The 25,346-nt window shown below is 43.5% G+C and overlaps 1 pseudogene across 1 annotated transcript; it reads right to left on the reverse strand.

Moving 5' to 3' along the window:
- Window positions 1-11,693: 11,693 nt before the first annotated feature.
- Window positions 11,694-12,017, reverse strand: LOC307061151 (DNA-directed RNA polymerase II subunit RPB11-like; annotated as a pseudogene). Its single transcript has one exon. The product of its transcript is annotated as a DNA-directed RNA polymerase II subunit RPB11-like (transcript).
- Window positions 12,018-25,346: the final 13,329 nt, after the last annotated feature.

Raw genomic sequence — 25,346 nt, forward strand, 5'->3', positions numbered from 1 at the left:
TGACTTCTGTAACATTTAGTATATGGCTATAACTACAAGAAGGTGTACAACAGAATCATTTCCTGATCTATGTGAACTACTCTACTTGAATGTGATACTTTCTTTAAAATATAGTTTGAAAAGCATAAGGAACTTTCAGTAAACAATCTCAGGGAGTGAAAATGGGAAACCTGCCATTGTTTCAGCTTCCACAGTAACCACACCAGCCTTATTCACATTCTACACCAATAGCCAAATGCCATTCAGGAGACAAAATAATTGCTGATAGCAACAGAAATATTTTTAAATTCCCCTCTTCTTTTTACTCACATCTGTTCGGTGTTTGGATGAATTTTCATCTTGTTTTAGAACATGTGCTTAACTGTGTATTAAGTAGCTGGGATCTGTGTGTGTGAATGAGCTGAGAACAGCTGACACAGAGTGAATCACAGGACTGAAACATAATACGGCCCCAGTGACCCACGATGGTCTTTGCCTTGAGGGATCAAGTGTAAGAGGATTCTTTATTAGTTTTCCAAACATAAACGGTCCACATATTTGTGTGCCTTATCATTTTTGAATCGCGATGTTATTCTTAGAAATACATGCTGGCATTAAAAATAGGTACTTAATTCCTAAGCACAGGGCTTGATTGTATAAGAGTGAAAACTGCCTTTTGATTTTACTGTTTACAAGAACCAAATTTCCTAGGTGGGAAGAATAACAATTGAGAAATAAGCTGCCTTTTACTGTTGTCTTCATGAAGTAGTCACTATAACTGATGCCCAGAAAATCTTAAAGTCCTCAGAAAACACAAACATTTAAGAGAAAAGAGCTCCTCCATAACTGTAACCCTAAGAAAATTTCTTTCTCTGAAGGAAAGAAACTTCTCTCTCTGAAAATCAGTTCCTCCTTTAAGGACCCTGGATGGACTCAGTCTCCCCTAGTCTACTCCCCCACGGACAATGTCCTTTGCAGCTCTTAGCAGGGACCCCTCCTGAATCACAAGTTCACACCACCAGCCTGGTGTGTGCCAGCATCTGCTGTCTTTCTCCAGGAGAAAAGCTCTTATGAACTTGAGTGAGGGCATTAGACTCTTAAAGTTACAGAGTGCTGAATACTTTTTAAAGAAATTCCCTATAGAGCGTGTCATTTCACAAGGATAGATTCAGTTATTATTTTGTCTTTTCTTTCTTTCTTTTTTTTTTTTCAGATAAAAAATTGAAGCCAAGGGTGGTTTCTCAACCACGGGTCTCACAGCTCTGGGTTGTCCTTGGCTCCACTTTCCTTCACACTCCAAACCCAACCCACAAGCAAGTCTTGCCAGCCTGCCTTCAGAATGTACCCCAAATGCATCCACTTCCACCATTACCACCCTAGTTCAAGTGGCGACTCTCTCCAGCACAACTGCATCAGCCTCTAATTGGGTGCATCCCCACCTTGTCACCACCTAGTGTCCACACAGCAGCCAGAGATCTTTCTAAAGAGTGAATCAGATCCCCGGTCTCCTCCGTTTACAAATCTTCCAGGACTTCCCATGACCTTCAAGGTTTTTGGTGGCTTGGCCCTGCCTGTCTCTCTTACTTCATCTTCCTCAACCTTCTCCCTAATTCACGGGACTCTAGCCAAATTGGCTTTCCTTCTGTGCTTCAAACGTGCTCAGCTTTTTCCTGGCTCAGGGTCTTTGCTCCTACTGCGGCTTGTTTGGGGGTTTCTTCCCTGCCCCAGACCTCTCCATGGTGACATCTTCATGAACAGTGATGTCTCAGCTCAAGTAAGACAAAAGCAAAGCAGTTCCTCCACCATCCCTCTATCAGACCGTCCTATTTATCTCTTCCAACACTATACTTGAAATTATTCAACGTATTCATGTATGTGTTCATTTGATCACTCCCTCTATGTGTTACCAATTGCTGCATGATAAATTACCCCAAACTTAGCACCTTTAAAACAGTGACAAACATTTTATATCTCACACCATTTTTATGAGTTAGGAATTTGGGGATGGCTTCACTGGGTGGCTCCAAGTCTCACGTGAGGTTGCAGTTGGATGTCAGCCAGGCTGCAGTCCTCTGAAGGCCTGACTCAGGCTAGAAAACCTGATTTCAAGGCAGCTGACACACATGACTGGCAGGTTTTTGCTGGCTACCAGGCGGAGGTTCCAGTTCCTGTATGGATTTCTCCCTAGGGCTGCTGCGGTGTCTATACAGTATGGCAGATGGGTTGTCTGAGCGCAAATGATCCAAGAGAGAGCGAGCCAGAAACCACAGTGTGTCTTAGGACTTAGACTGAGAGGTAACACACAGTGGTCCGGCAATATCCTATGATTACACAGGTCACCCCTATCCCGTGTGAGAACTGGACAAGGGCCTGAATACCAGGAGGCAAAAGTCACTGGGGGTTCATCTGGAGAATGGCTGCCACAACCTGGATGTCACGGACTCTGTTCCATTCAACAGCATCCCTGTGACTAGGAAAGCACCTGATACCCAACGAATGTCTGATTAGCAGTAGAGAAACTGAGGAGGGCAGACTTGTGTCTCAGTTTCTGAGTTTGGGCCCATGCACATGGGTGTGTAAAACAAAAATCCTAACTGGAAGATAAGGGACTGGGTTCCTTCCACCTCTGTCCCTACTTGGTCATGTGACCTTGGATAAATCACCTAACCTCCATCATCTTTAATAGCTTTATCTATGAACTAGAAATAATATCTATGCTGACACATTCATGTATTTGTCGTAAACAGTAGGTAATAGAAACAATTCAGCTGGAGTTCAGGAAACCGGCCCTACATTCAACTCCTGTGGTTTTTTAATTATGTTACATTCGTCCCAACCTCTATTCCCTCTGTGATACAACAAATAGGTTAAATTACATCATCTATAGTGGTCTCCCAACCCTCAGATTCTACAGTTTTTATGGCTAAAGCCACAATGACATGTTAATTTGGAGGCACTTTAAGAACCAGTATTGTGTGGTTTAGCTAAGGAACACTATTATTATTGCCAAAAAAGCCAAAGTATAAGCATGCTGTCTCTGAAGAAGTTCTTCTGACGGAGGAGGTAGGGCCAGCTGGTATGGGAATGGGGCACACACAGTTAGAAAGGGCCTGGGGACCATTGGAGGTGAGATTGGCCATTACTCACAAACCTGACTTCTATTCTGCAGCTTCTATCATTACTCAGGCCCTGGTTCAGCTGCTAAAACCTTGTCTTTGGCCTCTGTGGTTCCTGACTTGAGGACCTGGAGGGTTCAAGAAAGTGTGAGGAAAGCTTTTGCACCAGGGCCCAAGAGGGCACCCTTGTACCTTTCTCGAAATGAAGGGGAAACAGGCATAACTACAGGTCAGCCTTGATACACAGTATTGTGTGTCCTATAAGTGCACACTTTTATTCAGAAATTCCCTGCATATACTCACAGATGTCCGCCAAGAACAAACGTGCCCCTTAAAATTGTAAGGCATTTTCTAGCAGCCACCAAATCACTAAATGCTAAGACTCCTAGGCCACAGGATTTCATGAAAGTCCTCACTGCTTTTGTTTTTAAATTGTTGACCAGAAGTCAGCGGGAAGAGAGACAGTAACACCGACCATATTGGCACTGCAGTCATGTTTGTTTCCTCAATACCATTTTGAAAACTAAGATTTGTAGGTTTTATTAAAGAAAACAATTTGTTGATTTGGCATGGAGATATGTTTAACTTTTTGATCTCTCTCTGATTGCTTTTCTTACCAAAAACAGCTTCAATTTGAAGTATTCATAACCCGTTCAATCCTCATAGTAGACAATACAATTACCAGCCTGTGTGTTTGTGTGTGTGCATGCTTGTATGTATGCGTGTGTATATACACATTGGTTTTGGTTTATATTGTGACAGAAAGAGAAATGCCTGAAGGAATTTTAATGTTTGCATCTTATAAGAATACCACATTTCCCATGCTTCTAAGAACTCAGAAACATCTTTCATTTGTGTTTAGAATAAAATCTAGGATGTAAAATTCTGAAGGATGTTGTAACTGATATAGCTGAACAAACATCTGTAGGGCAAGACCAAGTGTCATTGATTTGGTTGTGGAACTGAACCATTTAAAGTCAAGTATGAAGGTCTTAGTGGCTTATTTGCCAGCATTCTTATCAGCTAGTCAGTTTGTAATAAGCTTAACACGTCCAAGCACATTAACACAGCTCTGAGCCTAGGACCCGAAAGAAAACATTGGGATTCAAAGCCATACGAAACAATGCTACCAATTGCACCGCATTACACAGCCTAAGTGTTTGATGCTTAATCCCTCAAAGCCACCTTGAACCACACACTGCAGCCATCAAGAGTGTAGAATGAAAAAATCCGAGGGATTAAGGAGTCATTGCCATGAGAGGGAAACACATTTTCTCAGCTGTTCTGGTTTCAGTGAAGAGGGTTTTCCCTAAACCCTCCTGCCCTCTTCCCTTTCCTTCACTCCCTTTTCCCCCAGGGGGAAGGAGAGTAACTTATCAGGTTGGGAATTTAAAATAAATTTGGCATGCAGAGCTCAGTCCCACAGACTATGGGAGAGAGGTCCCTTGATGCTTCCATCCTACCTGGCGGGTCTCACAGCCGGGAGACCCACCTGGCTTCAGCATTGCAAAGAGGGTGGGTAAGTCTCTCTGAGGGACCGTTAATGGGACCATTTCTCTCGCATAATGTACAAGCTTTAACTTTGCCAATATTTTGGGTTTCCACCTGTCAATCTTTACCTTCCTTCCCAAGATTCCAACAGTTTCTAACAAACCACTGAAGAACCTAATTAACAGAAATGTCCTGGCAAGTTTCCACGCGCTTTCACATCCCCTACACCAAGCCCATACTTGTCACTGTGGACCAGGTTTGAAATGTACATGCTACAAAAGTACTTAAGGTTAAGACCAAAAATGGCCCTGACACCACATTAGGTGGAAGAAGTAATGGAAACGTTTTTATATTTTAAACACTGCAATAAGTTCTATGGAGGTCAATTTTTGTGCATATTCATGAGTATTTCTATTGGCTTTTTTTATTTGTATTTTTATTTATTTTTTTAACCTTACATCTCAATTCTTACCTGTTGGCTTTTATAAAAGATTTTTTATGTTTTAATTAGCTCTCTCCCTATCAACCACAGTAACTTTGGTATCAAATATTTAGCTCTTTTCTATAATTACTTGATTTTAGGTTGTTAAATGGAATCTTAGAAAAGAGGACATAATTGTATTTAGCCCAAGAACCAATTCAGGGGGAAAAAGTATCTATAGACAGCCAAATACTCGTTTTATGATCAGCGAAGGCATTATCAGAGCTATGCATTATTCGTTTTATCCAGTCTCCCATGGAGGGAGGGAGCCTGTCAGTGTTCCTTCCCCGTCTGTGCTTCTTTCACTTCTTCGCTCCTCGCTTTGAGATCATGGTCAAAAGTTCCACTTGCCCAGTGAGGGCCACTGTGAGGGACTCCCCCACCCCCATGCATTGGGCAGAAGTCAGCCCAGGTTACTGACATCTCTGAGAGCTTCCTCAATTCGAGCACACACGCAAGTCCACGAGAATGCCACAGTGTGACCTGAACCCTTCTGTTTCTGTCCCTGTGATTAGACTGCTACCTTCACCTTGAAGCTCGGAGAATCCCATACACCTCTTTGAGGGTGGATGCTCCTGGTATGACCTTGAAACTACAGAAATCCCTTATTTTCTACTACAGAAAGATGTTATGTCACTAGCCACTTAAGTGTTTCTATGAAGGTCTAAATTTATTAAGTTTACATTTTTAGCCTATACTTTGTCCACAGGCTAGTTAGAAGTGTGCAATCTTTTTTTAGTACCTATACGTCTTGGATCCCTCTGTGTGTGTGTGTGTGTGTGGAATAGGTGTGAGCTGGGGATGCTCTAATTCATGCTTAGCTTGAATTCCTGTATCAGAGACTGTTCAGCTTCTCCCATAACCCACCTGGGCGTCTAAATGTACTTTCTCAGGCTTTACTTGAGAATCACGAGACATCATTTCCTTTCAAAGCACTCCTGGTTTTGAGATCCTCAGATAACAACAGCTCTCTTGTCCTACGTTTTCAGGATATAACAAGGAAGGGTGATCTATTACTTTGTTAAATAGGCTTCCTCTGAAACTACTTAAGGATTCTGAAATTACAGCAGAGGAAAGCCTTGTCATGACTTGCTTCACAGGGGAATGAGCCGGATGTGGCAGGTCCCAGCATGAATGGAACGGAGGGGAAATGGACAAACGGAAGACGCTTTCTGGATTCAGCAGGGAAAGTCGAAAGGAGGTGATGGAGACCCTGTGTCAGCATTAAACGACTTTTAATTTACTTGGACTCTAATGAAAAACACGAAAGCAGTTCTCCATTTGGTTCACCATGCCAAGATTTTCATTTCCTTCATGATTATTATTTGTTCTGAAGGGAGTATTAAAACAACATTATAGGAATTCCTAAACATGAAGAACCCTGTCTCCCATTATCCTCACATACTGGCACTCCATCCGTTCTCTTCCACCCTCAGACCAGATCCAGTGCCCATTTAAAGCTCTCTGCGTTTGCTTTCACAGATTTAGCCCAGCAGAGCTTAGATGCTTTACCCTCTATTGTATGCCCGGCATCTAGTGTAGAGCGTGGCACATAGTAGGTATTCACTACATGTTTTTGAATAAAAAACTGATGAATGAATACATATTCCTCTTAATTATTCATCCTTGAAATCCGCATGTCTTCCTGTCTCCCCAGTTTACAGCTAAAAAACGACAGCATTTAAACCATTAAATTGATTTTCGTTCTCTCTAAGCCTTCACCTGCTCATGCAGGAGATCCTGGGCCCTAAAAAGTTCCCCTTAAATATTTAGATTCCCAAGATTCTCCCTGGGTCCTGCTGGTCCAAAGGGCAGTTTTCTGTCGATCATACCAGCCCCAAGGCTCTTAATGCCACCCGGATGGAGAACAGTAGTCTCTTCCGCCCTCTCCCGCCTCCCCTCTTTGCCCACAACAAGACCACTTGGACTCTGCAAAGCACAAAGATTAAGGGGCACACAGCCCACCTCCTCCCCAGTGTAAATTCGTGTTGGCAGAGACCAGTCAACTGATGAGGCAAACAGTAAGAGTCAATCAGTGCAAACAGATTCTAAAAGGCAAGTGGTGTCTTCTTCCCCCTGCAGCTTTTACACCTTTGTGTTTAGGAAACCGGTTCACCCCGCGGGCTGGTCTTGAGAGGGACATGACGTGTTGGAGGTTTTTGTTGTCCTTTTTTCCTATCGCTGTATTTATCCATAAACTGTGGGGATTTCTTTTTCAGTCCCTTCTTATCTCCGGAAGATCCCGTAGCTTCCTGGTCCCTTTCAGATATTAGAAGAGTATCATTCAATCCTTCTCATTTTAAGTCTGCTCTCATATGTTCCCTTCCCCGAAGTTCAGCCTTGATCTTTAACCTGTGTGACCCCTGGTTCCTAAGAGGCATGGTCTGCTCTTTTCCTCCTCCCATCCTCTTCCTATGAGCCGTCATGTAGGAAGAAGAAATAGAAAAGTGGGAGGTGTCTGGCACAGCTGGCTGCCTGTTGAAGGGAGAAGATAACCGTTCAATGGACTCCTTGGGGTCTCCACCAATACGATGGCCTCTGCATAGAGGTTGTGTGTGATTTTTCAGGGGCTCTGTTCAGCTTCTCCTTGACTGAGGATCCTTTCAGGGAGGGGCAACCACATCCAAGGACCGCTGTCTCCAAACACCTCTCGGAGCGGGGCATCCTCTCATCCTCCTCAGACTGCTGCCTGAAGACCTGCGTATCTTCTCTGACTATACGTACATCCTTGCAGAGCCTCAGGGTCCTTTGTGGGTCCTCTGATGGATCGGGAGCCTGTCTCCATTTTCTTCCGGTATATCCAAAACCAGGGTTGCCACACGCTGCGTGATTCCGCTGCTCTGGTGGGACTTTTGCCTGATGAAACCACAGGTGAGAAGTAGCCGTAGTCTCCATGCTCACATCTGGCCCCCTAACTTTGGAGAACACACATCGACATCTCCTAAGATCCCCTCCCCTTCTGTCCCAGGGGTCATGCCAGGATGGTGCTGCCAGCTTTGCAGCTCAATAAGCGTTTAGACGAGAATGAGGTGCCTGGGGTCCCCTTCTTGCAGTTCAACCTCTGTCCCTCTGTTCTTCTTGAAAGGAGACCTCGCTGTCTGTGAAAATGCTGCTCTCCTTCTCATGTCTCAAGGATACCATGACCCAGAGGGAGACACAGGCATGTAGGTGGGATTTATGGGACTTGATCTTACCCCTTTCCACTGACCTCAGTGGAAAGACAATGGAGGTCATGTGTCACCTCCAGGTCTCGGCTCGCAGACTTACTAGAGAATGGACTTGACGACACGGGGAGGGGGAAGGGGAAGCTGGGACAAAGTGAGAGAGTGGCATGGACATATATACACTACCAAACGTAAAATAGATAGCTAGTGGGAAGCAGCTGCATGGCACAGGGAGATCAGCTTGATTCTTTGCGACCACCTAGAGGGGTGGGATAGGGAGGGTGGGAGGGAGGGAGATGCAAGAGGGAAGAGATATGGGAACATATGTATATGTATAACTGATTCACTTAGTTATAAAGCAGAAACTGACACACCATTGTAAAGCAATTATACTCCAATAAAGATGTTAAAAAAAAAAGGTGCTGGTGGCTTCTTGGTTTCTCTTCCTCATTCTGTCAGTTCAATGCAGAGGACTGTTATGCCTGGAGAGATGGTCAGAGCACAGCATGCAAGGAGCTTTGGCTCCTAAACATCTGCACAGAGGAAAGCCACCCTCTGACCAAGAGCACTCACATAGATTTTGTGTGTGATGCCAACCCCACATCCTGTTACAGTACCCCAAACTACCCAGCCTAACATCGAATGTGTCTGTGAGAGAAGGCAAAGAATTTTGAAGTGTTCACTGGAGCTGACACGGCCAGTTCTGCCACATGTAAATGAGGTCTAGAGATACCTTGATCCCATGGTTGAGGATTTTCTTTAAAATATGGATCACGAGCTGGCTTCCTTTTACTCAGCTTTGAGCCTTAATCTTTATCATCATTGTAGTCATTATCACCATCCTCATAGCTGAACTCTACGGGCCAGAAACTGCTGATTCTCTTATAGGTATTAGCTCATTTAATCCTCACACCAACCACATTTCACAGATGAAGAAATTAAAGCACAAAGTTAACAGAATCCACTGAAGTTTATATACCAGGAGGTGAGGCAACGAGGATGCAAACCCAGGCTCTCTTGCTCTAAAGCCCAAGGTTTTCATAAATGAAGTACACAGCCTCCAATTTCAAAGTGCTGTCCCTGGTTCCAGGGCTTTGAGAAAAGTCTATTCAACATCTTCTTCTATGCATATTTTATGTGGTGATATGACTCCTGTTTCCCCAGACCTCACTGAGGGAGTATACACCCTGCAGATGCTGTGGAGAGATGAATTTTGTCCCATTTAGTTCAGGAGCCGCATGTTTCCAAACAGCCATCATACTCCTCTCTCTCCACTAATCCCATCTGCGCTGGCCACAGCTGGAGTCCCTGTGATGGGTGTGATTCTGGCCTCACTTCTACACAAACCATTGTTGCTCTGAATAGGAAAAATGGTCCTTCTCTTGACATGATTAAATCTCCCAACACAGAACAGGAAATTTTTACCTTCTTTATATCACACTCCTACACACACACACACACACACACACACACACATTGTTCAGCTCATTCTTTGACTCATTTTAGTTTTCAGTTTTACTCCAAATTTGGCGCAAGTGCTTGGGAATGGGAGAAAAAAGCTATAGAAGAAGTTGTGTTTGAAGAAAACACCAAATGGTAGTTGTTAAATATTGTGCTCAGGATAGAGCCCACCATCACCCCAGCCCTTGCCCTCCCACCTCCATCCCCTCCTTCCTGAATTTTCATCAGTGTCTCTACACAAAGCTTGTGTATCACGACTCTCATGTTTTGTCTGGTAAACATCCCAATGGCAACTGCAACCCCTCCACCTCTCCTTCTCCATATTTAGTGTGAGGCTTGGGGATTGGGATCAACCATGAAGACCTTGTGTTCAACTATTTCCTCTCTGGGAAAGCTGTCCAAGTTCTCGTGGAAATGAAGTCCTCAGCAGCACCCACCTTTGAAAATCCATCCAAACTTGAAGAATATTCATTGATCAACCTTAATTCAGAACAGCTATACCACTGAATTCCCTACTCAGGGGCCATGGGTGGGATTTTTAACCTTAAAGGAAGCACCATGTTCTTCTCTTTCTTGTAGCATTATTTCATGCTAATCTTCTATGCTCCAACCTTGTCTTTCTAGTTTTTATTTTAATAGTTGCATGAGATTACATTACACAAATAAAAAAGTAATTTATATAACTATTCTTTAGTTGATGAAGATTTAGGATTTATTTCTGTCCAGCTTCAGCTTATTTTCACTAAGGAAAAATTACTACCATGGTATCTTCATAAAGACAAATTATTGAAATATAATTAATCCTAGCTCTCTAGAAAAAAAACTACCTCTATGAAGTAATGATTTCCTGCAGTATCTCAGAGTATCAGTTAACAGCTTCCAGGCCCTATAACCAGGTCTGTAAAACTAGTTGTGTTATGTTAAAAGTTACCTACTTGTTAATAATGAACTTATTAACAAGAATTTTCCAAGCTTTATTCACTTGGAAATTCCGGACCCATGAAAAATCTAAGTGTGGAAATTGCTTAATAATCCAAGTATTCATAGAATTTCACAATGGTTTTTGATGTTGGATTATTAACCTTGAGTTTGAGAGAGAGAAGATCTGATGATGGCTTTCCCACTCTATTGCTATCACCACCTAAGGGTGTTGACCTTCTCCCCTACCCCACTGCTGAGGTTTTGGGGTTGAATGACCAAGTAAGGCATTCAAAGGCACAAGGCCCCTGGGTCCAAGGCTGGAGCCTGAAAGGAGAAGCTGAATCATCCATGGATCACAGTTTGGGAACGGTGCTCCATGGGTCCAAAAGTGACAGTGGGGAAAGCAAGGCTGAGGACCGCACCCCAGGAGAGAGAGGGAGAAAGCAGAAGAACATGGAACCATGAAATGGGGTAAGAATTCCAAAGAATGGGGTGCTAGTCAGGACAGGACGTTCAGAACCGGTATGAGAAGTTGATTGATTGATTGCTTTTTATCGGTGACTATTTTTATTAAACTCCACTATGGAAGAGAAACCTGGGGAGAGCTGTTTGTGGGCCCCATCAGGTGTCCCTATGCTGAGGCAAGCAGGTCCGGCAGCTGAGGCTTCTAGAGCAGAGACTCTTAGAAGCACATGGGCTTTCAGTTTCCCTCTGCTTCAGACACTGCCTGGCAGCCGCAGGTTCCCAGTCTTTGTCCAGATGAGTTTGTTCCTGCCATGCTCTCAGACAGAAATCTGGGTCTCCGGGCCAGGCCGCTTTGAAGTGAGGCCCCCGAGTGGTTTTGGAACAGGTCGTCTACCTCCGCTGAACTGACGGTCCGTTGCTGTGAAGTCACCTCTGCCTCCGCCCACAGCTGGGTCTTTTCCTGCCACACTTTATTAGGAAGGGGAAACAGACTCTATGTACAGGACACATCGGTGTCAGGGGTGAGGGGCTCGCTGGAATTTCTACAAGGAGGCCCATGTCTGGAAGAAGTGCTCTTGTCCACCTGGTGCCTGGAGAAGGGCCAGGTGCAACCCACTACTCAGTTCCTTCTTGCTTGTCTTTGATGGCCAGCCAGACGCGCTCTTCCAGCAGGGAGAGCTCACAGAAGAGGTCTGTGATGGCATGGGTGAAGGCTGGCATCCAGTGTGGTCAGCACATGGATGAGGGTCTTGTGCTGCAAGGCATGGGGGCCTTTGTAGCCAGCAAACAGCACCTGGGGGGCCTTCAGCAGCTGCGATCTGATGATGTTTCCTAGCACGTGGCCTTCCTTGTTGGAGGTGAACAAACAGGCATCTGGTGCCTGATCTTCTTCTCATCCTCGAAGAGCAAGAATGACTCGAAGGTGGGAGAGACATTCATCTTAGCATCTTAGCAGCCTCAGAAGCTGCAGCTGCCGCCGCCACCACGAGAAGTAGACTTGAAGCATCTTAATCAGGACCATAGCCTGGTGCTCAGTTAGCAAGTGTAACTACAGGTGAGTGATGATCTATTTACATAACAACCTGAAAGTAATATAAGATCTCAAAAGTGCTTCCAAATTATCCAAAATAGTTCATCCAATCGAGGATGCTAGTTTGTGTAACATGTGTCTGAATGCTTTAAATGAAATTTTAATATGAGCAAAATGTAAAAGCTAAATATAAAAACAAAAACAAAAGAATATGTGGAAGACTACTTGTACAATTTTGGTCAAGAGAGAGACCTTAAGATAGGTGGAAGACTTAGAAAGAACTGTAGTTATATTTAACTGTATTTGAATATATATATTTTATATATACATATATATGTATGTAAAACATATATAACATAAATATGTATAGTATGTATAAAACATATATGTATGTAAAACACATATATATGTTTTAAATACATATATATTTTATAATATAGAATTATATATACATTCTCTCTATATTATATAGAGAGACTATGTTTGTTCTATAGTCCCTAAAGAATACTATCTGTATTGTTGTTTTAGTTGGGTTGGGCTAGACCACAAGGACCAGATATTGACCCACAAATTGCAGTAGTGTAACCCAGTAAAGGCTTCCTTTTCAATCACATCCAGTCTGATGCCATCGGGAATCTTCCCCCGCCTGTGTCATCAGCAGGACCAGAATCCCCAGCCACTGCAGCAGGGAAAGGATGAGGCCGTGGGCAGCCTAGGCCCAAAGCCAGCCCTATGCCTTTTGCCCCTAGTCCATTGCCAGAGTGGTCATCTAGGCAAACTGAAGGCTACTGCCTAAGGCAAATTACCCAGCTGGTTAATAGCAATTCTCATTTTCTAAAACACATAAGGGCATATAACTTTATTTTGCTTTTCTTTTCTTCTTAATTTTATTGAAGTAGAGTTGATTTACAATGTCAAGTTAGTTTCAGATGTACAGCACAGCGATTCAGTTATATACATTCACGTATATATGTACACACACACACACACATATGTATACATTCTTTTGCAGATTCTTTTCCCTTATAGGCTATTAAAAATTATTGAGTGTAGTTCCCTGTGCTATCCAGTAGGTCCTTGTTATTTATCTATTTTGTATATATAGTCGTGTGTATGTGTTAATCCCAACTTCTTAAATTATCCCTCCACCCTTTCCCCTCTGGTAACCATAAGTTTGTTTTCTATATCTGTGGGTCTATTTCTATTTTTAGATAAGTTCACTTGTATCATTTTTTTGTGTGTGTAGATTCCACATATAAGTGATATTTGTCTTTCTCTGTAAGGACATATAACATTAATAGTGAATATGATTTCACTCTACCCTACACATAGTTCTGAAAGATACTTTGCTAAAATGTTTTAAGCCCAGACAGCTATCATTAATGTTACTAGTAAGCATTATTCACCAGAAATCGCTTGAAGTCTATTATATTTATTCAATCCATTCACTATAGTTGGATGATGTTACTTGTTTGTTTGTTTGGCTTATGTGATGAGTTAAAATTTTCATCTGATTTTTGTATAGTTTGCACTTCTGATTCACTAGTGAGGAAGAAAATCTTTATAGTTTATTTTCTTTGTTTTTTTTTTCATTTATAACTTGCTTTTTCTTTTAGCAGTCATTCGTATATTAGGAAGAGCAATTTGTTATGTCTTCTGATAGTATTCTAATTGCATATATTTTTCCCAGTTCACTGTTTTGCATAAGATATGTATTAAATACATACATACATGCACATATATGTGTATATATATATATATATATTTCTATAGAGAGACAGGTTAAATATGACTGTGTTTTCTAAGTTTCCTACCTACTACCTTAAAATCTTCCCCTTGACCAAAATTTTACAGATATTCTTCTACATATTTTTTATCTTTTATCTTTTTTAGTTTTTATATTTTATTCATATTAAAATTTCATGTAAAGACAGAGTCAAGGGGGAATCTCTAGAAGCCAGTCACCCTTTTAATTTCCAGGATTTTCACCCACATCTTCATGTCACTCCTTGCCCCCAGGTCATTTCCTTCTAATCAAAATACCTCTTCTAAGTGTTTCCATTAGTATATTTGGAAATAGCAAACCACTTTTCTCTTATAATAGTCCATAGAAATTTTTCTTGACTTTCCTCAAATAAATTAAAAAATTTTAATTCAACAAGCACTTACTGTCTACTGTTGTCTTCTCTGTGTCCAGTGTTGGGGGAAACATTGCCAGAGACACAAAAAGGGGTTTATGTGACATAGTGATTTCCTGCAGGCCCTTCCAAACTCGTCAGATGAGATGTGACACCTGAAACCAAGACTCCACAGACTTTACAGAGTTAAGCTTTACATGAAGGGGCCAATTTTTCATCTTCTAATCATCATTTGGAATTTGGTGGTGGGAAGGGTAATGGCAAAAGAATGTCGTATGGGGGAAGGGATTGTCTTTTCTGTCCTCTTGCAGGAAAAATAAAATAAAATCTAATTTTCACGTCCTTTTTTTTTTCAGTCTGTATGTGGTTTAGAGGAAGGAAGTGTTTAGGGGCAAAATCAGTTTCCTAAGTTTTTAGAACCAAAACACTTAGGAGACTGGCTTTTTCTTTTGCTAAAACAACAACTGCAAACGGATATTTATATAAAGAGTTCAGTCAAACCTAACAACTTAAGAGCTTATTTTTAGATTTCTGCTTGGCCAAGGAGGAAACATGATAAATGAACCTTATGTTCTTAAATGGGCAAGCAGTTGAACTCAAAATATTTGAGCAATCTGACAGAAGTCACCAAAGAACACAGCTTCCTTAGACATTGTTAGAAATCCCCAAACAATGACCCTATTACCACTGCTTTCTTTTCTTCCTTTTTTTTAAAACTTACTTTCAGTTTTAGTACTCAGGATCTTTTTAATAGTTTTGAAGATACCAAAACAAAAGAATAAAGATTATGTAAACATAGAGATGTAAATAGAAAGTCCAGTAACTCTGGCTGAGCAGGCACAGGGCTATGCTCTCCACTATGGAGTCCACCAGCCACACACGGCTCCCAACCACGTGAAAGGTCCTAATGGAGCCGTGCAGAAGTGATAACTCTTGAAGTGTGAAAAGAAGACTATTTTTTGTGATTAAATATTGAATGGTAACATCTTAAAGATGACTGGTTAACTTAAATATATGATTAACATTAACTGCACCTTTGGGGGCAGGAAAGATCGGGAGTTGGGGATTAGCAGATGCAAACATATAGAATGGATAAACAATAAGGTCCTACTATAGAGCACAGGGAACTATATCCAATATCCTGTGATAAACCATAATGGAAAAGAATATGAAAAAGAAGGTATATATACTGAATCACTTTGCTGTACAGCAGAAATTAACACAGCAGGACTTCCCTGGTGGCTCAGTGGTTAAGAATCCGCCTGCCAATGCAGGGGACACCAGTTCAAGCTCTGGTCCAGGAAGATCTCACATGCTGCAGAGCAACTAAGCCCGTGCGCCACAACTACTGAACCTGCACTCTAGAGCTCATGAGCCACAACTACTGAGCCTGCACGCCACAACTACTGAAGCCCACACGCCTAGAGCCCATGCTCCACAACAGGAGAAGCCACTGCAATGAGAAGCCCATGCACTGCAACGAAGAGTAGCCACCACTCGCCGCAACTAGAGAAAGCCTGCGTGCAGCAATGAAGATCCAACGCAGCCAAAAATTAATTAATTAATTAATTAATTTTTTAAAAGAAATTAACACAGCATTGTAAATCAACTATACTTCAATAAAATGAATTTTAAAAATTAATTGCACCTGCTTCCTTTTTTTTTTTTAAAATGTGACTACCAGAACATTTTAATTGCATATGTGACTCAAAGTCTTTCTACTGTGTAGCCATGTAGTGGGACAGTGGAATTAAGAGTGGGGCTCTGAAGTAAACCTACCTGGATTTAAACCAGGCCACAGATGCCCCAGCCGTACGACCTAGGTCAAGTTAGGTGGGCAATCTGTGCAAGATGTCTGTTATGTAAATTGTGAAGGATAAAATATTCCGTCTCTCCTATTGCTGAGTGAGGATTAACTGATCAGAGCCTGGTGAAAAGCAAGAGCTCACTAAAGCTCGGTTCTGTTATTCTTACTTCAGAATCCAGAAGAGTGACAGAGATTTTTCTGCATGAAGAAACTCTCAAAAGGGATGGAAAAAACAAGTTAAAATCAGGAATTTGCTGAAGTGATGCTTCCCTTCCCCATCTTCCTGCACAACCCGTTTATTGTATTGAGAAGAAATCAAACCATCCTTCTAAAAATGGCACATATTTGGGATTTGTAGATTCTCTAACTAGGTATGTTTGACCCTCCATAGTTTGACCCAGTTCTCTGAGGAGGCCAAAGCAATTACACAAAACTGCAGATGTTTCCTTTCTATGGGCACATCTCATATACATATATACATGGATCTGACTTTAAAAAATTAAGAGCATGTGTCTGATGCCCCTGAAATCATGGGTCATACCCTGAAAACAGCAGTAATAGGTACTTCTGTTGAGCTCTTGCTATGTATTTAACATCACCCCTCAGGGCTTTGCATGTTTTTTTTCATTTAAATTTACACCACAGCTCACTGAAGTGGGTATTATTATTTTCTCCATCTTATGGTGAAAAGGTATCTCAAAAAGGTTAGGTAATTGCCCAAAGTCACATAGTCAGTGGTGGGCAAGGATTGATTCTCACCCAGGTCTAGCCGTGGACAGATATTTCCAGTGGGTCTTTTCATTTCTCAGACAACTGTCAATAGGTCTGCATAGCACAGATCACAGCCCTGTGGAGAAAAAGAAACGTCCTCAGTCTATAGCAAAAATATCAGATTAGTGAAAAAGGAATACTTATTAGAGTCATCACATTGTTTCTGCCTGAGCATGACTTCAGAAATTATTTTCAAAATTTCCTGTAGTCCACTCAACATGATGTCTTTGAGGGATAGCCCAGAGTCACTTATCTCTGCTGTCACACCACATAAACCAACACTGAGTACTGAGTGCCTACTTAATGATTGTTGAATGAATAAGTGTGTGATTACGTGTGCCACTAGCCAGGGCTTGTCATCTGAACCTCAGAACACAAAAGTCTTTTGAGTGAGTATTATTCAATTCTCCCAAGTATGTACATAACAAATACCATTCTAAATCCACAGGAGAGAAGTTGAGTGATTACATATCATGGATGCTTTAGGACATTAGGGCTTAATTCCCTCTTGGAACCCCATGGAGAACCATACTCAGATTAAGACATAGTCATTGAGGGCCACCTTAATTTCAGTCGGGGGTGACAAACTACAGCCTGGGATAAATGTGACTCATAGCCTGTTTTTATAAGACCTCTGAGCTAAGAATGCTTTTACATATTTAATGTTTGTTTGTTTGTTTTTAGTAAAGGAATGTACAAGAGACCATATGTGCCCTGCAATGCCTAAAATACCTACTCTCTGACTCTTTGCAGAAAAATGTTGACCCCTGACTGAGGTCAGAGTGGTTCTATATTCAAGTAGAGTAGGATTAACTTACCTGGAAATATTTAGGAAGTCCTCTATGATCTGTGGTCCCCAAATTCTTCCTTACCAATCTATCTTCAGACGTAAAATTCTTATCGGCTTTCATTGGTACAATGGCACCAAAACAACAGCCTTGTCATCTTCACCCCTGACCAAAGGCCCCTGTAAAAAGGCATGTGTCTCCCAGCAGCTCGGCCTAGAGGGTGATGTGATGCCTTGGGTTTTGAGTGACATGAGTTCCAATCTCAGCTCTTATTAGGTGTTGCTTGTTGGGTGAGAAAGTGGAGCATGTCAGTTAGTTTCCTCATTCACCAGCCATAAGGACAGTAGACTCCATCAATGTTGCTTCTCAGTATACAGCATGTGTATTGGTCATCAACTGCCATGGAACAAATGACCCCCAAAAGTAGTGGTTTAAAAGAAAAACCGCAACAGCACTTACTATGTCACCGTTTTGTGGTTCAAGAATCCAGGCATGGCTTAGCTGAGTTCTCCAGCCCAGGGGCTCTCACGATGTCAGTGAATCTGAAGTTCAATTGGGCTGAGACCTGACTCCAAGCTCTTCACGGGTTGTTGGCAGGATTCTGGTCCTTGGCAACTACTGGTGTCTTCTCTAAGTCCCCTCCCCAGGACCTTCCCATAGAGCAGCTCACAGTAAGGTAGCTGGTTTCATCAAGCTGAACAAGAGGGAGAAGGAAAATGCAGCAACACAGAAGCCACGGTCTTTTGTAAACTAATTTCAGAAGTGATATCGCCTCACCTCTGTTGTAGTCTATTCATCAGAAGCAAGTCTCTAAGTCCAGCCCAGGCTCAAGGGGAAGAGCTTACACCAGGGCATGGCTATCAGTATGGAGGGCTGCCTTACATCATGACTGCCACGGGGCAGGGAAAACAAAGCGTGAATCCAATTGGCCGGGTGGGACCAGAGGAAAGGCAAAGCCCAGTGGTGCATCTCAGGAGGACATGTGCTGAGCATCACAGCTCTGAAATAAAACAGAAGTGAACACACTCTCTTGTTCTATGACTTACAAACTGTGCATCCATGGACAAGTGACTTTGTGTCTCTGAGCCTTTGTTTCCTCAACTATAAAATGACGATCATAATACCTACCCTGCAGAGTAGATGTAACGATTAGATTAGATATGAATAGAAAGCACCCAGCCCAGGACTTGGCGTATGGTATATGGCCAATAGCAACAGTTATTATTTTCCTTCTTACCTTCTAGTCTATCAAACTAGCAGTCAATACTTTTCAAATCTCAAAGCTCTGGATGAAGAAAATGACACCCAGGAAAGGTGCTTCAGAGAAAACCGCACTGCAATAAAAATCAGACCTTACATCAGTTTTGCACTTTGCACTTAAAGTGTTTTCACGTGTTTATTTTACTTGCTCCTTGCAAGCCCTGTGTGGGCAGCTTGCAGCTTACCTAGACTCATCTTTGTAAAATGGGAAAACCAGGAAACAGAAAGATTACATGACTTACCCAGGATTGTGCAGTAAAGCAGTATATAGGGAAAAGATCCCTGAAAAGATGGGGAGGGGACCAGGGGTGTCTGGTGGCTCCAGGACCAAGGACAGGCTGGTGCCAGGAGTGCCAGTGAGGCAGGGGGCCATGTCGTCAGGAATCCTGAGGGTCCCCCAAGCCAAAGAACAGAGCAGACCAATGAGTCAGCAGCCAGGAAGCAAGTGGCAGTCAGGGCTTGCCCAGACCAGAGCTCAGAGCAAATCCGTAACAGAAAACAAGGCAGTCAGGAAATCACCATGCAGCGAATGCAGAAGAGCAAGGCTGGCCAAGGCCAGGAGGTGACGAGTTGGGGAGCCTGGATGGAGAACACACAAAGGGGACTTGGCGACCGAGGGAGCTTCAAGTGGAGCTTTGATTGCCAAGCAGCAGCCAGGAGGGCGCTGGGACGGTGGCATCCCTGGGGTGATGGGCCTGGAGAGGTCATGACCACAGGCTGGTGAGGGGGGTGGAGGGGAGGGGACGTGGGGCAGAACTCTTTCTCGATAGTAACCTGGTTCCGGAGGCTACTCATCTGATGACACCACCAGATTTGTATGTTAGAAAACCCAGCTGGCATCAGAAAAAAGGATGGGATCATGGGGGAAAGATTTCAAACAAAATAATTTATTCCCAGAGAAGGATCTGAGAAAAGGCTGTACCAAATCAAAACCATCTAATTGTAGGCACATTTTTCCACTGGATGTTTCCTACCTGGTTCCACAGTTAACGCATTGTTAGTGATTCCTGTCTATTTTAGGCTAGAAACCACTTTAATGGGTACCCTGGATTGTGAATCCTCTTCTGGATGTGAGGAATTATGATTCACTTCACTTATTCACTAACTTCTAGAGACACACTGTGCTGGGGTTTGCCGGCCACTGGATCTTTTTTTTGTTATTTAGAATTAGGTTTATATTCTATTTCAGAAGTGATAACTGAAAGAGAGTTTGTTTTTATGGAAATACTGAACCAGAGAAGAATTTTTTACCATTTGTCAGTGGCATCTGCCAGTCTGCTTGGCAGTGCATGGCAGCAAATACCTTTCTTGCTTTATAGAAATGACAAATTTAAATATGACTTCATTTTAAAATGCATTGGTAAGGGAAGGAGATACAGATCACATGTATCACAAGCACAAAAGAGCAGAAGAGGGCTATACCTGACTCTTTTAACACAGCCTCTGCAAGCTTCTTTTGCAGTAAGAAAGAGAAGGTATGGAAATTACCAAATGACACACGACAGCCAGCTGCCATTCATAGAGCTGAATACATAATTCTGTGGCATTAAAGAAAGGTGTGTGTGTGTGTGTGTGTGTGTGTGTGTGTGTGTGTGTTGGGAGAAATAGAGTCACGATGTTCAGAAAACAAAAATAACATCATGGACCCATGATTTATGCCACAGATGATCTCAATTTTTGTTTTTTCCCAATTAGTTTCTTAATTTCCAGAACTAAATACCAGCTCTTGATAATGGATGCTGAATAGTAATCATGAGTGCTGTTCACCAAGAATTTCTGGTTCTCTTTCCAAGCACGAGATAGGACAGTAGTTTCCTGTCCCCTTGAAGTTAAAAAAACACCCATGGAGGGATGGAGTGGGAGTTTGGGGTTAGCGGATGCAAACTAGTACATAGAGAATGGATAAACAACAAGGTCCTACCGTATAGCACTATAGGAACAATATTCAATATCCTGTGATAAAGCATAATGGAAAAAAATATGAAAAAGAATGTGTATATATATATATATATATATATATATATATGTTTAACCGAATCACTTTACTGTACAGCAGAAATTAACACAACATTGTAAATTAACTATATCAATAAAAAACAAATTTTAACAAAGCACCCATGTGACTCACTTTGGTCAATGAAGTATAAAAAAGTGACATGTATCATATATGAGGACAGGCTTTAAGGGGCAATGGCTCTCTTATCCCCCTGACATGGCAAGAGGGTGGCCACTCCATCAGTCAGGGTCCCTGAGCGACCACCAGGGGCCCATTGTCAACCAGGTGGATGTGCAGCAAAAGCAAGAAATGAATAAGAATGTTTTGTGGCAAAACTGGTCTGTCCTGAATAGTACTGGCATTGACCCCCTGACATGGAGTGCTACCATAGCCAACAAGCCTAAAATATACGGCAGTGGCCAAGGGCTGGAGGGGGGATGGTGAGCCAACTACCACTGGAGACCAGAACAATAGTCATCCATGTAATAAGGGTGTTTTACCAAAACATTTGGTAAAACTGTTGCCTGTGATAACATAGCAGGAGAAAATGTAGCTCTAGAGAAAAAGACTAGAAAGCAGTGTTAGTGGCATGTATTGATTACCAGTGGCTGTATTTCGCAAGGCACCATAGAAGGAGTTATCCTCCAAAACAATCAAGCAGTTTGCAAACACCCATAAAAGAGAAACAGGCAGGGTCCAGAAATCTGGGAAGCCTAAGGGTTAGAAGAGGCAACTTCCTCTCTCCAGCAGATGGAAGGTGAAACTAAAGGCTTTGATGCACAAAAGCCGATTGGGATCCTGCTTTGTGATAGGAGTGTATCGAGTGCGCTGGGTTGCGTTCCCCCCAAATTTCTATGTTAAAGTCCCAACCCCCAGAACCTCAGAACACCTCCCTAGTTTGAGATGGAGCTTTCAAATGGTGATTAGGCTAAAATGAGGCCCTTAGGTTGGAGCCCTAATCCAGTAAAACTGGTGTCCTTATAAGAGGGAGACACAGAGGCCTAGGGCCCTGAGGGAAGAGGCCGGGTGGGAAGAGAAGGAGGCCTCTGTGTGCCAAGGAGAGAGGCCACAAGAGAAGCACACCTGCCAACACCTTGATCTTGGACTTCCAGCCTCCAGACTGAGAAGAAATAAAGCTCTGTTCTTCAAGCCCCCCAGTCTGAGATGGGTTGTTAGTCCAGCCTCAGCAAATTAATACAAAGCAAGCGGCCAGCACTCTGCTGAATGAAATAAGGTGTTTCGACAAAAACCGATAAATGTTTTCGATTGCACTAGCTATTATCACAGAGCCCAAAGTTCTAAGAGGTGTCACCTACAAACTGGCACTTGCCATCTGCCTCTACAAAGATGAAATCATGAGCCACTGCAGCCGCTGACCTTCAACACCCCCTGAAAGGAGTCCAGGGTGGAGATGAGGAATGAGGCCCTCTGTGCTCTGGGAAAACTGACAGAACAGTCCTTCAGATAGTTAGGTATTTTCAGGAGACGATGTTATGAGCCCGATTCCTGCATCTCCTTTTACCTAGAAAAGCCCTAAAATCATCAATGGTGACGTCTTCTCCTAGCAACTGGCAGTAACCTTCACGAGATGAGCAGAAACCTCTGCCAAAAAAATGTGCTCAGTTATACGTACTCCCCCTTCACCAAAGTCACATCTATACCGACCTTCCCCCCTACCTCTTTGGAGCAGTTTCTCAGAGCTAGCTGAAATGTCTCCCGGGTTATAGCCCTCATTTTGCCCCAAATAAAACTTAACTCACAGATCTCACGTGCATTTTTTTGTTTTGCAGTCAACACAGTGAAGAGAAAGAGAGAGCCGTGGGGATAAGAAAGCAGAGAAATAAGGCACATCTAAGAAATATGTCAAGAAAAGAACGGTGGGTGAGGATACGTACAGCTGTTTGGAATCCAATAAGTAAGACGTTGTATTAGTCAGTATGGCAAGAAGCAGACAACAGGGCTTCCCTGGTGGCGCAGTGGTTGAGAGTCTGCCTGCAGATGCAGGGGACACAGGTTCGTGCCCCGGTCCGGGAAGATCCCACATGCCGCAGAGCGGCTGGCCCGTGAGCCACGGCCGCTGAGCCTGCGCGTCCGGAGCCTGTGTTCCACAACGGGAGAGGCCACAGCAGTGAGAGGCTAGTGTACCACAAAAAAAAAAAAAAAAAAAGAAGAAGCAGGCAACAGACACAAAGTCTTTAAAGGGAGGGAACGGAATAAGGAGGTGGCGGACAGTGACATGTCAGAGTGAAGGTATCAGTGAGGGATGACCAGGCTCTCAGGGACCAGTAGCAACAAGAACCTTCCACCAACCAGGGCCCAAAGGACCGAGGGAGGGTGCAGCTGGCAGGATCCTTGTGGGGTCTGAGCTGCGAGGAAAGGGTTCAAGACAGAACCTGGGACCACAGAGCTAGGAGCCCCTGCAAGGATGCCAGCAAGGTTAGGGGAGGGAGCTTCAGGGTGGGGTAATCACCCCAACCTCTCTCAAATCCTGCCCTCCAACTTCCTACCTGTGTGCTATGGTCTCAAGGTTTATGCCTTTTCCCCAAAATTCGTATATTGAAATCCTAACCCCCAAAGGCAATGGTGTCTTTGGGAAGTGCTTAACTTATGAGATTAGTGCCTTATAAAAGAGGTTCCACAGAGTGCCCTGGCCTCTTCTGCCATGTAAGGACACAAGGAGAAGCCGGGGACCTGAGAGGTATCACCCGGCCCCCTGGCTCCCTGATCTCAGACTTCCCACCTCCAGACCTGTGAGCCATATATTTCTGTGTTTAGAAGCTACCTGTTCTGTGCTTTTTGTTGCAGCAGCCTGAACAGACTAAGACATTGTGCTTCCCACTCAGCAACTCAACAAAGGACCAGAGGGTCAGAGAGTTTGGGTGATGCATCCCTAGAGGGCAACTCCTGGGCATAAAACAAGGCAGGGAAGGGAGCATACTTGTTGGGGCAAACAGAGAATAACCAACACAGAAACTGACTAAATCTGTAAGATACACGTATGGACAGCAAAGAAAGAACAGCCTTGAATGAAGACGTGAGTGTCTGAGACATAAAATGACCTTGGGCCCCTATTCTTCTCTTGGCCGGAAGTAGAAAGCTGCTCGTCGCTTCCTCCTTGGAGAATTTGGGCTCATCAAGCAAGCCCTGCTGCCCGCCACCCAGGGCATCGCTTCTGCCCTCAGGTTCTAGTACTTTCTATGGGTCAGGGACTACCTTGTGTCTCCTCTTCTCTCCTTGCTGACCGCCGGGGCCGACATCAGTGCTGCTCTGCATCTCTTTGCATTCCTCTAACCGCTGACGTGACTCGCTCTCAGCAATCAACTGGGAGCGGGTGACACGTGTCCCTTCCAGTGGAGGAAATTCATCCCACTCCTGCCCTTCCTTTCCCTCTGGCTCAGCCACTGGCAACTTCCAAACGGTGAGTCCTCCATCTGATTCGGCCCCCGAGGCCCTACAACAAGCAGAAATGATGAACGTATGTCACAAGCAAGAAATCAGTTTCAATCATGTCAAGTCACTGAGACATGTGGGGTCGTGTGTTTTAACCCCACCCTAACTTGGGCAATCCTGGCTGATCGGTGTAGACAGTGACTTAACAGCTACAGTTTAGACTGTGTCATAGTGAGTGCTAAGGTGGAAACAATCACATCAGAGCCCTTAACATCCACATCCCCGTCATTCTTTAAGGCCACATTAATTGGGAACCAGAAGGAAGTGGATTCCATTCTCTCCATCCTTCACCCCCCTGTCCTATGCCTCCTCCAAACTTCAGCTTAGGGTGTGGCTATAATCGGAGCTGAACTAAATAATAATAGCTAATAACAAGCGCTTGCTTCTCCTTTCGCCAGATCCAGGGAGATCCTCCTAAGACCATCAGCACAGTTCTTGGCCTCAGGTATAACACAGTAGACTGGATGGGACAGAGAAGGCCCTGCCTTCCTGAAGCCCACCTTCTAGCAGGAGGCAACCTCCCACCAAAACTCAGACGCTTTAGCCGGGAGGTTGGAGAAATCTTCTCTGAAGAGGTGATACTGAAAGTAACATCAGAACGACAGGGAGCCAGCCACTAGAAGACAAGGAAAAAGAGAATTCCAGGAAGCAGAGCAACATGGGCAGAGGCTCTGGAACAGACGGAGCTGGGTGTATCCCAGGAACCATCAAAAGGCCACAGCCGGGGCTGGACAGGGCAGTGGAGGGTACAGTAATTGGAGGAGACTTTCAAGCGATGGGCAAGTCCAGATCACATGTGGCTTTATAAGTCATGGTCGGAGTCTGGGGTTTATTCTAAACACAATGGGAAGGCACCAGAGGATTTTAAGCAGAAGTTATGTCCTCTTACTAAATTGCAAAAAGCTCCCCTTAATTGATGTGCGGGGAAGGAGTTAAGAGGACACGGTATGGGAGCAGCTGGACAGGTGAGAGCGTTACCTCTGCTTGCCACACGACAGGCCATGAATCGGAGACGAGGTGTCGACAGA

This window comes from Hyperoodon ampullatus, assembly GCF_949752795.1.
Source record: "Hyperoodon ampullatus genome assembly, chromosome: 12".
In the NCBI taxonomy this organism is placed as follows: Eukaryota; Metazoa; Chordata; class Mammalia; order Artiodactyla; family Ziphiidae; genus Hyperoodon; species Hyperoodon ampullatus.